Source organism: Condylura cristata, unplaced genomic scaffold (assembly GCF_000260355.1).
Source record: "Condylura cristata isolate star-nosed mole 26May11 unplaced genomic scaffold, ConCri1.0 scaffold00009, whole genome shotgun sequence".
In the NCBI taxonomy this organism is placed as follows: domain Eukaryota; kingdom Metazoa; phylum Chordata; class Mammalia; order Eulipotyphla; family Talpidae; genus Condylura; species Condylura cristata.
This window is the reverse complement of record NW_004567110.1, coordinates 41615667-41633719: the sequence shown is the minus strand read 5'-3', so window position 1 is coordinate 41633719 and position 18053 is coordinate 41615667. Positions and strand designations below refer to the sequence as shown.

Genomic DNA, 18053 nt, shown 5'->3' with positions numbered 1-18053 from the left:
TGCCTGATGCTTTTACAAAAAAGCAAGCATTTATTTGTTTATCTTTTTTTTTAATAGCTTACAATGCGATTAAAATGACTTCCATTTAAGACAAAGCTAGCTATCAAAATGCAAAGCATCTGCATGATCTACCCAATTAATGTTCTCCATCAGCTTTAGCTCAAGTTACGTGTCCATCTTGGGTTATTACCCACTGGCTGTAGACAACTAAGGAAGGAACTCTCAAGAAAGAGGTTAACTCATTCGATAAACCAAATGATATCAGTGAGGAAAAATTCTTGTAATAAGGATGGTGTTTTAATAACCTATGCCATATCTTTTATAAGTCCCTTGCCAATGCTCCCTGGTTTAGCAGTTTTTATTCATTAGAATAGAATTTTTTCCCCTAATTTCTTTTTAACAGTTGGCTCTTATCTAGCCTGTGCAAGCTCTATTTTGGCTAGGTGCCACACAATTCTAAAGGCATATGGGACTAAACCTTGTAAAGCACTATAGTGATTTTCAAAGAGATAACAGTAGATTATAAGTTTAAAAAATATTTTTTTGTAGCCTTAGTTAAAGGTAGACAGTACTTTGGAAGAAATAGTAGAACTATAGGGGCAGTTTATTGGCCATCGTCAGCTCTGGGGTTCTGTGGAAAGCATTGGTTCAGTCTTGTCTTGCCTTCCAGTTGAAGGGGCAGCAGTCACATTAAGTTTCTTAAGTACTAGATTTGGTTTTACAATAATCAACCTTTTATTTTTCTTTGGTGGAGTAGTCCTCTTGGAAGACCTTGGTTTACCTTATTCTGGTAATGACTAGGAGAAAGTAAATGGTTAGTATGTCAGATACATCCAAAGTCATTAACTGATAAATATCAATATGTGCGTATTTGCTCTTTTGGTAAGTTGTATGGTTGATGTTAATTGATTACTTCATAGTTTCTCTTTTTTGCTATGCTATGTTGAATTGTGATTTTTACTTTCTTACATAGTTAGAAAATGCTGTTCTCTGTCCAGTGGTTTTTTGTTTGGTTTTGTTTTCTTCTGTTCATTGTTTAGGAGTAGCTTTTACCTCCAATCTTATTTGAAGAGTGATTCCTGTTGAATGGATCTGCACATGAATAGTTACTCATTTTTGCCTTGAAAATGAGTGAATGTAATAGAAAATAACTTACATGTTTAATAGACTTTATGCATATAAAGTAAGTTCCCCTCAAACACAAAGATAACTCAACTTTTAAAAAGAACAGTTTTATTGTGTGGATAATAACTATAAAGCTATGTCTGTGAAGTTTCAAAATAGCCAGTCAACTTGGTGGAAAAATAGAGCTTTAGAAAAAGACAAGGAAAAAAAATACAAGCCTGGTGGTTAAACTGTCTTCTACTTTTCACTTGACTGTGTTGGCATTGTGTACACATAATTTGGATGGATGATTATTTTTACCAATTTGTTTTTTTATCACTATGCAGTATATGCCTTAAACATAAGCATTTTCTTGGCATCACTATGAACCTTATTTCCAGATATTTAAACATGTGACTATAAAATATTTCTACTGGCATTTCCTTAGTAGTTAGCAGCTGTTACAAACATCTATTAAGAAAAGAGAGATTTGTTTTGTAATGTAGACTAAGCAAAGTGATCACACATTAGGAGTAAAATTTTAGGTGATACACATACCTTGGTTCTTCTAATTGCAAAAGGTATAAACAGGCAGGTTTTCAATAAGAATGTTAGCCTTCAGTTGAATTCCAACAAGTTATTGAGTGTAGCTTAACATGTTTAATTTAAGACATCATCAACAGTAATCAGATAGGGATTTCAGAAAACAATTTATTCCACTTCAATGGAATTTCCATTTTACTAGCTGTAATCTCAAATATGTAAATGGTAGCCAAAGCTGGATATGATGCTTCAGTTAAGAATTTTTTTTCTTGCCCATTGTTTCTTCTAGCATCTTCTTGCCAAATCTTCTGGAGCGCTTGTAATTTCCTCTGTACAGAGCCCAACAGGCTCATCAGCAGCAGAAGGTAAACATAATAGATGTGAGGAATTTCTGGAGATTTATGAGGTTTAGTTTTTTTGAAATGTACACTCTGTCTGGCTATGCTAGTACCCAGCCACATGTGGACTCCATGAATTGAAAATGTTATAAATGGGGCATCATTTACCCCTTGTTAAGAAGAAGGTTTAGGAACAAAAGATGTTTTTGGTAAGTGTACTTAAAGATTACTGGCTTCTGAAATATAGCAATGGAGATGAAAAGAAATAATGAATACCTTAAACTTTAAATTTTTAATCTTGGAGTTCGGTATGAATTCATTTTCCCTTGGTTTAAATGTATTAAAATTTTATCTTTCTGTACCTTCTTAAAACGTCTCTGCTTTCCATTTATAATATTGGGAAGAAAAAAAAAACTGGATATCTGTACAAAGCATCCCAACAATATCAGACAACTTCTAATGAAGACTATTGACATTGCTGACATTTGGCATGATGTATCGCCAAAAAGGAAATTAAAAAGTACAAGCTATTATCCTAAAGACCATCTGTTTATGAAAATAGTTAATTTCACATCACTTTGTTGAGCATAAAAGCAATCCCTGGTGGAGATTCAGAATATGCCTATCTCATAATCATGGTTATTTCATTGCTTGCTAAAGTATTTCTTCAACTTTTTTCAGATATTAATTAAAGGGCTTTAATGCTATAAATGTTTCAGATACTAGAGTGCAGGTTTCTTGTCTGTGCCAGGCATTTCTCTACATCTTTTCTTTTACGTGAATCTTGCTAAAAGAGGCTAGCACAATAGTAGCAGGAGAGTACAAAAAGAACTCTTGCTCCATTGTTCCCCAGTAGAGTTGCCTGATGGAAGGATTATAATCATAGTTACAATTTTGTTATGGCTTACAAGATGGCATCATTTTTTAAGGGCTTGCATAAATAATAGTGTGGATCTTATGGAGATAATTATTACTGTGAGCATCACTTTAACCTGAATCACCTTCCACTGAGTGCTTGGGAAATGGAGAATGGTGGTATTTTCTGAAAGACGTGTTTTAACAAATGCTAATCTGACTTTGGAGATGAACAGCACTTGAGATGTTGTTGCACTTTAAAATCAAAAGAACTTTGCTTGGGTTGCCTTATGATTTTGTTTCCTAGGAATGATGGTATTCTAGGATGCTTCCCACCATAGTTAAGTAACCAAAATAGAAATGATGACATTCTAAATATAATCTTTAGATGAATAACAGATCCTAATGTGTGTGTTTTTTTTTTTCCCCTTTCTTTTTTAGTATTGATTACTTGTGTCTCTCCCCACTCAGTAATATTGTGCGGTTAGATTAAGATTTGGAAAAACGGATGTTTTATTTCACTGCATTCTCTAATAATGTATATGAAATATGTGTGCACTTTAAAAGAATTATAGTATCTTTGAAAATAATAGTAAAGGTAACATACTTCAAGGAGAAGGCAAGATACCCACCATCAAAAGACAATTTAATTATTGAGAAAATTAAAATATTGCCTTCAAATAAAGGTTGGCTTTGTTCAGTTTCACAGTAACTTTTTTTAAGGTAGTTGTGTTTTTTTTTTTTTTTTTGTCTCTAGTGCAATTCAATGAATTTTCCGATCCTTAAGATGGCAAATACAAATGAATATATAAAAAATCATAAATTATGCAATTTGATATTTCCCATTTTTTGTAAGTTTTGTATGTTTTTCTCATCTGTGATTATTTGGGATGCAAGTTTATTACCCAGTAATTTCCTTTTGCCTATAAATAATGTATAGATGATGAAGAAATACAATAGTGTTAATCCAGCCTTTAAAATTAATCTCCTATGCATGCAATATTTATGTTATTGTCTATCCACAAGTTACTTTTCCTAGAACCATTCTTTATCTACCAAATTCCTTTTTTGACAAATTAGATTGGATTACCAAGTCACAGCTGTGTATGCCAGCTGATATACTGCTGTGGGATTGATAATTCATAAAACCCAGCACCATTTGGGGATTAATTTTTTAGATCTGAGAAAATAAGACTGCTTGCTAGATTTTTTTCATTCCTGCTATCTAAATTTTACAAGGTTTGGACTAGTTATTGACTCAGTAAATGTAAAAATAAATGTTGATCCACTGTCAGTATTAATGTAGATGTCAGACCAACACTAGTCCCTAATGTATGTAAGAGCAAGTATTTTTTACCTTGATTCAGAAAGGCGGTCATGTGTGAGATTTAATATACATCCTAATCTGTCTTGTCATTGCTCTAGCCATGGGTGATGTGCTAATGTGTGGGCCACCATTTTCTTTTTCTCTTCACACAATGGAATAGGACTGACAGTCAAGCTCTACTTTATAATTATTTTGAGGACAGTTAGAAACACTGCAGGGTTACCTTTAGACTTAAAGACTTTGCCTTAAACATCCACACATGTAATTAACAAAAAGAAGTGTCCTTTGAAGGTTCATTCTTATACTGAGAATTAGTCTTCCCTCAAAAATTCTTAAAACAATTTTATTATATGTAAGTACAATAAAATACTGAATTAACTTGAGTTCCTAATTTTCCCTGTAACTATCAGCATCTATTCAAAATGTGCTTTTACATTTCTAACTAAATTGCCTTCTATTCTTTTACTTGAACAGTTAGCATCATTGAAATGATAAAGTTCAACAAAATAAAATAGCCATTATATTACTACAGTTAATATTAATTAAATCTTATTTCTAATAAATGCAAATGGTTGAATTTAGAACTACTTTTAATTCTAAGGACAATTTTATGAAATTGTAATATCCTAAAACAGAAAACCCAATCAGATATAATTTTTAACCATCAGATCAGAACCAATAACATAATTTTATTTACATAAATGTATAATATAAAATTGTATCTTTCCAGAATAATTTTTCTCTAATGAAGAAAACTATAATGTTCATGAGACTATGCTATAATGAGTCAAAGGAGTTTTATTTATATGGAGCAGGATCATATTTGAAAATCTGTACATTATAATAATTATGGTGTTCTAGACATTTTAAACATATTTTTAAAATGTTGTCCATAGAAGTTAAAATAGCAGTGCATATCATCACTCCATAAGGGAAATTTAAAACAGCGGTAAAATTTGGACATCAGATATTTGCTAACGATATCACCTTTGCAGTAATCCCCTTGGGAGAGGGAAAAAACATCTATTTTTAGGATAAATGTTATAAATTTGCCTTCCTACTTAAGTTTCCGACAAGTGGAGTGGCTCTTCTTTTCTAAGAGGAGTAACATAAAGGCAAAATTGTTACCTTATGTTTTCATTGGGCAGGTTTGTGACCACTGACAGTTATAATTTACAAAAATTACAATGATTATGGACATTAACATACTTGACGGCAGCTATTATTTTTATTTGAAATACAAAGACTTTCAGTGGATACTGGACATTAAGATCTTGTCTGTAGATGCCAAGTGAGGTGGAGAATTGAGGCAATTGTTCAAAGAATTTAGACTAAGGTGGCATGTTTTTCTGTTACGTAGGCAGTTCAGATGCAAGCTGTCATTCAGCTTGAATGTTCTCCAGTTTCTTTGTATAAGTCCTTTGTCACTTAACAGCTTATCTATTCCAGTAAGCCAAATCAACTTTTTGACTCTGAATCAAAATTGGTTCACTTAGAAATGTAAGGAAAGCAAGTATTTGTTCACTTTTGAGTTATTCTGTAACAATTTTGTGTTGAAGGGACTAGTATTATTCCTACTTTCCAGACAAGGAAACCGAGGTTTCCAGAGTCTAAGTTCACTCATGAATTTACACAACAGCATTCTCCCAATATTATAGTCAGATTTGAAAGGCAGTCTGATTTGGAATGAATGTTTTTAACTGTGCTCTGAAATATTATACTTCATAGGAAAAAATAGACATTTTGAGACAGAGCTCAAATAGAAAGTATTTTCATGATAATCCCCCACCATTTGCAATCAAGGATGAAATTCTGTTTGACATTCTACCTTTTCCTTCTCTGTTAGTCTCATCTGGGAACACTACTAACAATATACAGGATAGTTTTGTGTGGATACCTGATATGAAATCAGAAATTGGTTGCCATAAATGTTACCATTTGAGGATTTTGAGTAAAGACATAATAGGAGTTTATAACATGTAGTTCACTGGGAGATTTTGAGGATATTAGCATTGATTAGACACAAGCAACTCTAGGTAATGTGATTCAGTAAATAGTAGATACATCAAATGTGTCAAATTCTGAAAGTGTTGGGATTTTAATACTAATGTTTTTTAAAGCCCATATTGTTTTAATATCTCCTGACTACTAAACCATAAAAAAGTTAGAAACATATAAATAATATTCTGTGTTTTCCTACCTAAGTTTTTATGAAGCAGATAATAATCATCATGGTTATAAAAGAGAAAAATAAATCTGAGTAATTGAGGCTATATGTGCATATTTGGTCAGGGATCACTGATAAATTAACCAGAAGCCCTTCGGCAAGAGTATGCCATTGTTCACAACACCTCTGAGGTTGGGATGTTGTTCACTGTGAAATTTATTGGCAATAACTTGTCAATAATTGTTGTCATTGATTATTGTCATTTTCTGGGAAAATCAAATGACCAGCTTATTTGCTCTAGGTAGGTAGACAGTCATAGTCTGCTAACTTTTCTTGTAAATAGCTTAATCACTATGTAGCAATACATATAATATACCGATATTTTAGCTGTTTTGTTTTGATTTTATAAAAATGTAATGACTTCCTAGTGGCATAATCTTGTGGGAGACCCAACTGAAAGTGTCTCTATATTCCACAAATTTACAGATTAAGGACTTTCCCTTAATTCATCACCTTTGGCAATGAATATTAAGCATTAATATTAAGCAGGAGAACTAAACAAGGTAACTAATACATAAATCTAAAACAAAATGGAATACAGAAGATGAGAGGTCTTGAAAGACAGTTACCATTTTAGCAGGAGAGAAGGAAGTGGTTAATTAGGTAATGATAATCTAGATAAAGTAAAACATACTACACTAAAGCTCCAGCTTGAAACCACAGAATGTGTTTGAGAGGTCAGTAGTGCAGTTTGGCCGAGACAAAGGGTACATAACCAGGAAGCAGAACTGGAAAATATGAATAAAAGCATGAGCCAGATGTAGGAAACAATGATTAATGATTACTAATAATGGTGAAGAGAATATTGACAATAGTAGACTCTACTAAAGAATCTCTACATGCCAATCACTATTTTGAAGTATTTTATACAATATTCTGCACAATATAAGTCCTATTATATTTCTCATTTCACAAATGAGGACACTGATGGTAACTTCAAAGTAAATAACTTTCCTGAATTTATGCCAAATATACTATCAGAGATTATGGAGACCATTATTAAGGTGAATTATTAGCATAAAGAGTCATGTGGTCTTCCCAGTTAGGAAACTTTATTTCTTCCTTCCTTCCTTTACAGAATGAATCTCGTATTTATCCTCTCTCTCATATTCTTCACTTATGTTGTCCATATTTACAGACACACCGTTGCTTATTTCTTTAACAATATTAATTTCCTCTTTTAATTCTTAATATTTAATGTCTCTGTTCAGTCTTGCTTCTTGACTCTCAGTCTAGATTCCAATAGCTTGGATATCTTTTGCTTCTAATACATGTGTCTTATTCATAGTAAGGACTCTTTGTTTCTGTGTTAGTCCTGATCAGTTAGTCCTTGGACACTGATGGTCCATGTTTTGTGTGGGAGATATGTGATAGCTGATTAGTTGAAAACTGAATTTCTTTCAAGTCAATACTGCCTCCAAATTACTATTAGGAGTTTCATATGTAATATGAAGTTAAATAATCTCATTTTGTTCCTACTGTTTAGGTTTTTGGATACAAAGCAAAAATGAAATATTTAGTGTGAAGTTCTCAGGTTTGCACTAGTAAATCATTTAACCTGATCATTATGATGCTGTTTATTTTTTTATCGAATTGATCAAATTGAATATTTTAGTATAAACTTTGACCTTGAGGATTAAATTGGACACTTTGAAAAATGCTTAATGAAAATATTTATTTAATACCAGCATGTTATTTTGTAGTCTAGAAAATTTATAACCAAAGTATTTGTCATTACATTGGTAGATCACCCAGCTCAATATTCAGTGACTCCCTTTATTGCAGACTCATTGGTTCATGTTAGAGTAAACTGACATATGACTGTAAAAAGTCCTCAAAAGAGCAATCAGATAATTTGGCTAAAATCTATTCTTCTATGAGTAGGAATTAATATCAAAAAGTGAAACAACAGACTATATTGACTATCTGCAAGATGATAAACAAACATTTTGGCTAAATTCCGTCATTTGATAATGACATAATAGAGCTATTTGAAAGAGACATTTGTATGAAGTGCTTTAATAGAGAATCATAGAGCAAATTACCAAAGATAATGAGTAAGTCATAGACTGTATCTGTGTTATACAAAAAATATTATTTTATCAGGAAATAAACATGTGCATATCATGGTAGGCAATTGTTTTTAGCTTCCTGCATTAATAAAGATAACTAAATGACTACAGAATCTCATTTTCACTTTGTATTGTGAAGACAGCACATTTAGCATTTAACCAGTTTAAATTGATTTATACAGTCAAAGTAAGCATTTCAGGACCAACATAGACCTAGGGGTCAGTTTCATCTAGCTTTTTCATCTCCATTAATCAAATTAGCTAGATAATTACCAAATCTCCATTTATTTGTGGATTTGAGATCTGAATTATATCAATTTGTTTGTGTAGGGTTTTAAAAATTTAATTTCTATGCTATTAATGGAACTGAAAATAGTGTTAAATTATTTTAGAAATAATAGACCATTCTATTAGTGTCTATGTAATCTGTGATAAAATGTGTAAAAATATGTGCATATGCACATTAAGAATTTTTTTTCCAAATTCTAATGCACAACTGCATCTTCTGAGACATTACAATTTGCTGTGTAAATAAACATTTGGGTTTCACTTAAAATACATATTTGCCTGACTTTGTTTCAGATTTGATTTCATATGACATGCCAGCAATTTCTCAAAGATTTTCTTCCTCATTACAACATAATTTATGTGATAATACAAGTTGTTCTATTGATGCTTATCTATATTTTCACATGTAAAAACCTGGAAAAGCTGTATCATGTACCTGGATGTGTTTGTATGAATTATTTATATATAACTAAGTAGTTGAGAAAGTGAGATTTATAATAAAAGTTGTCTGAGACATTTATACTGTCATAGTATATCAACTACTACCCTGCTCGTCCCTGTAATGTACTTTCAATGTATTTGACTTCATCACAGGCAAATTGGGGGGGGCAAAGTATCCCCATCTCTGAGGGACTGAGATAGAGAACAAAAGTATAAATACTAAATACTATGACAAACTCACACAGTTAAGCAATGATGGACCTAGGTTTTTCTTTTTCTTTTTTTTTTTTTTTTAAAGATTTATTTATTTATTTGTACAGAACTGGGGTACAGGCCAGAGATGCGGAGGGTGAGAGGCTTCACCAGAGACAGAGCGGGAAGCAGAACAGGCAGATTGACGAAGTACACTGCTGAGGGGAGCAGCAGGCGGGTCAGGAGAGGTCTGCCTCGCCATGTGGTCACCTCCGGGGCAGGCGGGAATCGAACTCATGCGAAGTGGCTTTAGCTTCTTAATGCAGTGCTTTAACCCACTGCACCACCAGGGAGGGCCGGTTTTTCTTTTTTAAAGATTTATTTATTTATGCGTACAGAACTGGAGTACAGGCCAGAGGTGCAAGGGCAGTGAGAAGATTCACCAGAGACAGAGTGGGGAGCAGAACAGGCAGAATGATGAAGTACACTGTTGAGGGGAGCAGTGGGCGGGTCAGGAGAGGTCTGCCGCGTCATGTGGATCACCTCTGGGGCAGGGATAAAACTCATGCTGAATTAGCTTTAGCTTCTTAGTGCTATTCTTTAACTCGCTGTGCCACCAGGGAGGGCCAGACCTAGGGTTTTTAACCAAAATAATTCCTGCATTCTTAAGTGACTTAAAAGAGTGATGATAATGAATTGGTATTAAAAATGATGTTATTGAGGGCTAACAAGTCCAAGTGTTCAAACATACAGAATCTTAAAAACTAAGACAATTCATTGGAAATATATTTTCCGATATAATGAGCAATTAGTTCAAGGTAAACTTTGGTTTACACCTAAACCCTTACAATAATTCTTTACAACTAAAACAAGATTGGCCTTCTATAAAATGAAGGAATCTCTGCTTCCAAATTTTGGGAACTTATTGAACAAATATGTTTAGTTTTTTCTTGGTTGGTGGCATTTATTTGTTTGTTTGGTAAAGTAAAGGACAACCCCATCTAAAATTCATAACCATAATCCCCAAGTTGGAATAATTCAGTTACAGAAGCTTGCTACCTTCTAGGTTCCCAGGGGCAAAGTTTGCTTTTCCATCCACCCTCCTGTGAGCAAGAAGGATGGATTACTGGGGTCTGCATTGGTTGAGTGACAGTAATTCAACCAGAGAAGAATTTTTAAAGGGGCCGGGAGGCCTGTGCCTTGCAGTTTTTTTTTTTTTTTTTTTTTTTATTGGTTGACTCTTCTATACAAGAATTTTTTAAACAAAAAAATTTCAGACAAGTTCTTTGGCTTAATATTTTATTCCAATTTGCTAAAATAAAGACAGATCAGAAACAGATTGAAAATATGTTTGGTTTAAAATAATATAAACGATTCCCTCTCTTTACTTTTAACAAATATGTCTTTCCCTTGCAATTCACTGTGTTACTTTTCAGTCAGCAAGGTATGTATCTGAGTTTCCCAAGTGAAGAATTTTACTTTATAAATTATCCCTTCACTTTTTATACAAATAATTGTGGCTACTCTGGTGTCTATTGCAAATCTTTATAGCTCTTGTAGTGAGCTCTAACATGAACTGTTTCAAAGGTAGCCTTTAGTCCAGTGTGCTTAATGAAATTTCAGAGAAAAAAAAACTGTTATTGTTATTTTTTAAATTGGAAGCCTGAGTTCTAATGTAGAAATATGCTTAGATAAATAAGAATAATTTAACATAGCTTAATGTAATATACTTATAAATATGAGCACAAGACTTCACAACAAATTTGAGAGGATAATTTTATGTCGACAGGTGTTTTAGTATATTACAACATTATGATATTTCCTTCTTTGTATAAAGACAGGACAGGACAACAGAGTAAGGAGAAAAGTCACTCCACTATGTGAGTACATTGAAAAAAGATTTTCATCTCAGTTTTACTATTAACTGGGGGAAATCATCCAACATTTTAGAAATTATATTTCCTCTGATTAGCACAATTTTACTTGAATATTACAATGTACAAAATTCAGTATGTATTACAATTGTACATTATGACAAATGTATCCTTTTACAACCATAACTTGCACTAATTAATAGACAACAAACTTTGCATAAAAATGCGTTTTGGTTTTAATGTCTTCTTTTTAAGTCCATAGCCATAGAAACCTTGAAATCTGCAGCCGTAATTTTCAAATCTGAATAAGGATTTTTCAAAAGATTTTGAGATGTGCTTATGAAGGTACATACCTTATATACTTCCCTGGAAGATGTTTTTATAGTTAGTCAGCTACGTACTTCCAAACAGTATAGCATATGGCCAGAACTCTCTGGTCCCACTCAGCCACTAACTCCATCACGAAAAGTGATTCAATAAGGGCAGCAGAAATCCTGAGATAAATCCAGATCAATTCATGGTATGCAGGTATGCCTGTGAGGTAGAGAAGATATGAAGAAAGCAAGGAAAGGACTCATGCCAAAAGGCTTTACAGTTTTGACACGATTGTAAGCTGTGCAGGTGTCTGTTAAAACAAACTGATAATAAATCTTGGTTTCTTTTGAATATTGCTTCGGTTTCACAAGTTCCATGCCTCTAGGGATGAAAGAAAATGACTCTAAGATTAATTACCGCAATGACTTATTTCTAATCAAAAATTTAACAAAGCGTTCTCTTTTCATGAATTTATTATTTATGTTATTATTAATAAGATCACTAGTAAAGACTATGGTTGACAGTTCTGAAATGACCACTGGACAAGATGCTACTTTTCTTGGTGAAAAGAAGATCCAGCATAGAGAGATCCTTAAGTGCACAGTTCTTTGGTTTGTCAGAAGTTATTTGTCCCAGGGTGAGCCTGATGCAGATTTTTTCTTTATGTTTTAGGAGTACTAAAGTTGTAACAAGGTGCCCAGGGCTCTATTGTCTGCTGGTTCTTAAGTGGAGTAACTAATTGCAGGTAAACTTAGCCACAGAGTGACATTTCTTCTAGCTTCTACATCTTTTTTTTTTTTTTTTTTGACACCCCTGCCATTAACTGTCATTTTCCTTTAAATATATGGTGAATCTGAAAGGCCAGCTCTACATCACATCATTTCAGATTAGGGGCAGTTTCTTTGAGTTGAGTACTGTTTAGGTGTCAGAAAGAAAGTCCCTGACCTCTCTGGAAGCACATTGCCTCCGGGCCTTAATTAGCACTGACTCCAGCCATTACTGAAGAGAGCACAAAAGAGGACACATCATTTTTCTACTTAGGAAGTTAGCGTCTGACCTAATAACTTGTCCAGACTCACAGGACACTGTAACCACACAGTAACAATGGGCATTATTCCACTGCTTCCGCCTCACATGAAGCATACAATGAGGCCTAGTATGAGAAGGCATTATGTCTACCTCCCAAGAACCTATTTAAAGTTTCCTCTGTCTTTTATTAGGGATGAAGTAGTGATTGTCTGGAAAAAAAGAAAAGAAGAGAAGCTGGCAGGCATATAGATTTTTCTCAGCTACATATACTTGAAATTATTTTAAATCACTGTATGCCTGTGTATTTGGCGATACTTGTCATTTTTAAAAAGAGAGTTCTTTTACTGTAAGAACAGTTTTCAAAAGTGAAATAAATTATTTTGATATTAAAAATCCCTACTTGATTTCAGATTATAAGCAGAGTTAAGAAGCCTTAACATAAATGTGATATTTGTAAGAGAGATGTTTTAAGAAGCATACATGTTTTGCTTTTTGCTTTCTATAATTACAACAGGTGATGATAGCATGATGGTTACTGTAAAATTGATTTCATTTTACTCAACGTTTCTTGGGCTGGAGGTCCCCAAACACAATTTAGTTTAGCATATTTGCCACTTTTGATGGCCCTATTGAAAACCGCTATGTAAAATGAAGTCAGCCTGTAGTTTCATGTTGTTCCATTTTCTTTTTTCTTCTCTCCTTTCCTTTTTAAAAAATAATCTGGGTGGTAATGTTAAAATCATCACTATTGAAGAATCAATTGAACACTTTACCAATAAACACAATAAAAAGCGGGAAATAGTGGCGATATTTTTGAATACATAGGCCATTTTGATTAGTAAAGCTCTTTAAAAGTCACTGGTGAGGTAATTAAAGCACTCCACTTAAAATTGATATCTTTGAATAAAAAACCTGATCCAATGGCCACGGGAACCTTCTTTTCTGAATCATGAACACCACCTGCATCTTAAGTACTATATGTTTTTATTTTAACAGAACTCTTCTCTTATACTGATATTCCTGTCACATCTATTTGAAAAAAAAAATGTTTCAAAAGTTAAAGACTCAGCTATCAATATTTAAATATTTGGTGTAGATAACTCCAATATCAGCATATTCTTTTATTCATTTTAAGTTATTTTTGAGTTACCAATGACTTAAAATTTTCTGCAATTTTTTTTTTAAATGAAACAAATGGAAAGCTTTATCATTCATGTGGCAGGTTTTATGATAGATTCTTCTCTCAGAGGAGATCCATGCACTTTTCATGTATAAGAAGAGGTTTTTGGATGCATAGTCCAAGGAAATGTTCTTGAATTGTTCTTCTTCATGTATACTTGGTTACCAACTTCTCCTGCTGCATGGTGTCATCCCCCTGTTGTGAAATTTTCAAGTTTGGCCCTTGTAATCCATTAGCAACAATGAGGTCAATACAATAAACTTTTCTAAATACTCCAGATGATAAACCAAACCTAATATAAACTGTATGAAAAATATTTCCTCTCTTAGTCTTAACACTCCCCATTCTTTAGAACCCAATTTCTAGTGTAGCTCAAACATAAAACTAACCACTCAAAAAAGAATTAATGTTAGATTCATTGTTCTACTTTAAATATAGTGTTTCATAAATATATTTTATATGATTAGGTAACTAGCAAAGAAAAAGAAATCCTAGAAAACTTCTTCAAATCCTGTTCAAAAGAAAAGACATAGAGAAGGCTGCTGGAGGGTCATTCTTTCTTTTTAGTGGGCAAATCAGGTCTGTCCCAATTGAAGCTCATCTCAGGAGGCATTTTCACAATCTCTTTGCCTCTTGTCCAGCTGTCAGCTTGCAAGAAGAGCATCTCGTACAAAGTGGTCTCTTGTTTCCTGGCAATACTAATAGTGGGTGCTTCAAGTCTAAGGGAAAAGAGAAGAAAAGATGCCACACAGTCATTAAGTTGGTAGTGCATGGTGATTATATTTGGGAATAAAATGACAAATAAGTAAAAATCAGTGAGAGTCTGAGTTTGGAAAATAAGCTCATTTGGCGATATTGGAGAAAGTAAAATAGCTACTACAGAAAAGAAGTGCTGATAATATTTGTCCTTATTTATGGAAAAAGTCATTTATGTGTTTAAATGAAACACCAGTCACTGCCTTCTTACTGTCCCCGGGGTGTCTGATCTTTGCTTGTTTTGTGCGTTTTAAAGATTGCTGTTCAATTTCTGTGGAATCCACATCAAGGGCTATTATAAGTACCATTGTGAAAACTGATGAAACCAAAAATTTTATCACAGTTGTTGACACCTTCAGCAAAGGAGGAATTCTAAAGATTGGCTTATGGAATGTGAAGTTCTTCATGTTTTTTCCTGAGGAATTGAAGTAGGAGATAAATATATAATTTATATAGAGGATATTTGAGAATGATTATGGAATTATCAAAGTCTTAAGAGTTTAAATTTTCAAAGGTGGCAAGTATATCAACTTACTCAAATAGTTTATATCACAAGATAATAAAAAAAGATTTTGAAAGGTACTAAGATTTTTTTAAAGATAAAATATAGCTTTACTATTAAATGCAAGGGGGAAAAAGTATCCAGCTAAACAACTATAAACCACAAACATTCTATGAGAGAAGCGAGAGAAACAGGATCAAAACTGGGCCAGGAAGAGCACACGGGACTAAGATTTTAGTGGAATTTCATCACTTTAAGTTAGGCAAGACAACATAACTGAATATTACACACATATTATAAAAATTGCATCATTTTGGACTAGAGAACATATGGCTGATATGTATGGGGGATATTCACACATTTATTGTGTATTTGTATATCTGTGTACTATGTAACATTTAATATGAATTGTTTTTTCATGATAGTGTAATTTCAAATAAGTTAATTTTCTGCAACACTCTATATAATGATATATTCTATATTTTTAACCTTTATTGTAGATATAATGTCCCATGGGGCTCAAGACATCTCCTAAAGACTTGCAGATGTATGGCAGAATCAGCCTTGTATTCTTAATTCCCATACTTTTAGCTGACTTTGGGTGGTGAAGATGAGCAACAGCATGGTTCAACAAATATGCCATAATGCGCAGTGGTTGAGTGCTGACTGGAAGAACCAGAACCAACTATAATTGTCTAACCGCACTACCCTGGAGAGTTAAAAAACCAGAACCCTGGGTAGGTTTGAAAACTTAAAGTGTCCAATTTCTTTTTTGTAACTTTTCAAAGAAGAATTATTGCCACTCCTACTAATAATGTTTCCGTAACTAGAGAGAAAGGGCAGACTGTTTTACCACACTGTAAAGCATTATAAATTTAGTTTTTTTTTCCCCCATTTTCTCATTCTCTTTCTACATATTTTTTTTTTTTTTCTTTTTACTCCCTGCACTGACTAACTGAATGATTTCTAATAAAGGCTAGTACTTCCCAGTATAGGTAAAATGTGACAGTGTCTTGATAACACTGGGGAAAAAGAATGTCCTCTAACTTAATGTGGCCATCTCTAGCACTGGTTCACCGGGCATTGACAAGTCACTGTGGCATTCACCTCCCTACTTTTTAGGCAGGCACAAAGAGATTGCCCACACCAGCTTCTCTTTATATATTCAGTCCACTTGTGTCTTCTCAGTATGGCCTGTTTAGGAGCAGTATTGGTGGTTTTACACAATTTACTCAAGTCTGGAAATTGAAAATTTATTCTCTTAGTCCTAATGCATGAATGTGGGAATGGCTTTTTCTAGAGATCATGGTTATTTTTTATAATATTGTTGCTCTCTCTGATAAATAGAAACTTTCAGAAAACCACAAATGAAGCAAAAATGAGACTCCATTTCTGTAACCCTAAGATCATGACATAGAGAATCCAGAATCTGGAAATGCAGCGTGAACATAAAGCTCTTGTTCTTCATGTAGGTTTCAGTGTTGGTGTTGAATAATATTATGGGATCAAGATAGCAGATGGGCAAGTCTCATTCATCGTGTATGGCATAATTTTAGCATTTGTTTTGGTCAGCGGGTAGTATATTTTCTCAAAACTACAGATTAGTTTTAAGAAACATCTAGTTTTAAACAATATTTAGTCAGCCTTTTTACTTCCTTTAATCAACTCGTTCTGCTGAACAAGGTATGGAATTGATAGCTGCTATTGATTGGATGTAGCATTACCTAATCTTCACTAAATGTAGGAAGCTTTTCAGATTTAGAAAGGTGGCAGAAAATGTCTGGTAATGATGCTGCTGGGAATTCAAGTTCAATACTGTGGTCAGTGTAAAAGTGATGTAACTATAAGAGGTATTTTATTATAAGCCTGTCGGTTTTACTAAATGGTTGAGCTGGTGTATTTGTGGAGGTTTAGGGCGTCTGTATGTGTGTGCGTGTTTACTGTAGCTAGCAGATTTTCCATATTTTAGTTTTTTAAAATATTATCAGTAATTTCTATTAATAACAGTGTGTTGCCATTTTTGTCTAATAGGAAGCTAGTACTGAAACTCTAAAATTTACAGATAAGGGAATATAGCTTCATAGAATAGAAAGAAGATTGCATTAGGAATTCAATACAGAGGAAGGGTACACGAAGTCATTACTAAAACAGATATAAACGTGACCTTCACTGTGGTTCAGTAATTATCTTAGTCCACACTATGGTGTACGTATCATGATTTTCCTTTTTTCTCTTTGTTTTCATTTTTATCTGGGTACTTCACTGGTGAGTAATTGCTAAAGGGAACCCATTATGCAAGGCGAGCATTCAGTTTGCAAGTGAATTTGCTTGTAGCTATTGCCACATTTGAACCTTACTAATGTATGTAAATTAAAAACTCTGGTATTCGGAATTGCTCCTGTTTGAAATAAAAACAGAATCTGATCATTACAATCTGCAAGCCAGGTATTATCACTGGACTAGTGAGCCGCTGATGATAAATTGTACCGAATAGCTTGTGGATAGAATATTTTATCTCAGTTCTCTATCACACAGCACTGCATAAAATAAGAATGATTCATCAAGCATGAGAGCTGCTGGTTTATGAAATTCATTGCTCAAGGCAAGTGTATTTTTTAAAATTCAAAAGACAAAGCAACTCACAAGGGTTATTTAGTAATCAGTGTGAATTACTTCTAGGTATAAACCTTAGTGGCAAGGAATTAAAAATACATTTGCTATACAGGAAGCATTATTGCAATAGGGGATATAATTTGACTACTTCCCATCAAAGAGCCTTATTTTGACCACATTTGATTTGGATGCCACCTTATTTTTTTCAAATCAAAATTGCATAATCCATTGTAATGGAATCATACATCCTCGAAGATGGTGTCAAACTTAGAGCAGATGCATTTGCATCATCTACTCCCTTTTATCTTTTAGCCTACAGAGGATATTTTGTTTATTCAAAAGGACATGTAAAGAGGAAAGGCACAATATAAAGTCATCTTTCTTTCATATTTACACT

The 18053-nt window shown here is 33.4% G+C and overlaps 1 protein-coding gene across 1 annotated transcript in view; it reads left to right on the top strand.

Moving 5' to 3' along the window:
- ZFHX4 (zinc finger homeobox 4) overlaps positions 1–18053 on the top strand; it is a 177394-nt gene that overhangs the window by 97301 nt on the left and 62040 nt on the right. The window lies entirely within an intron of this gene.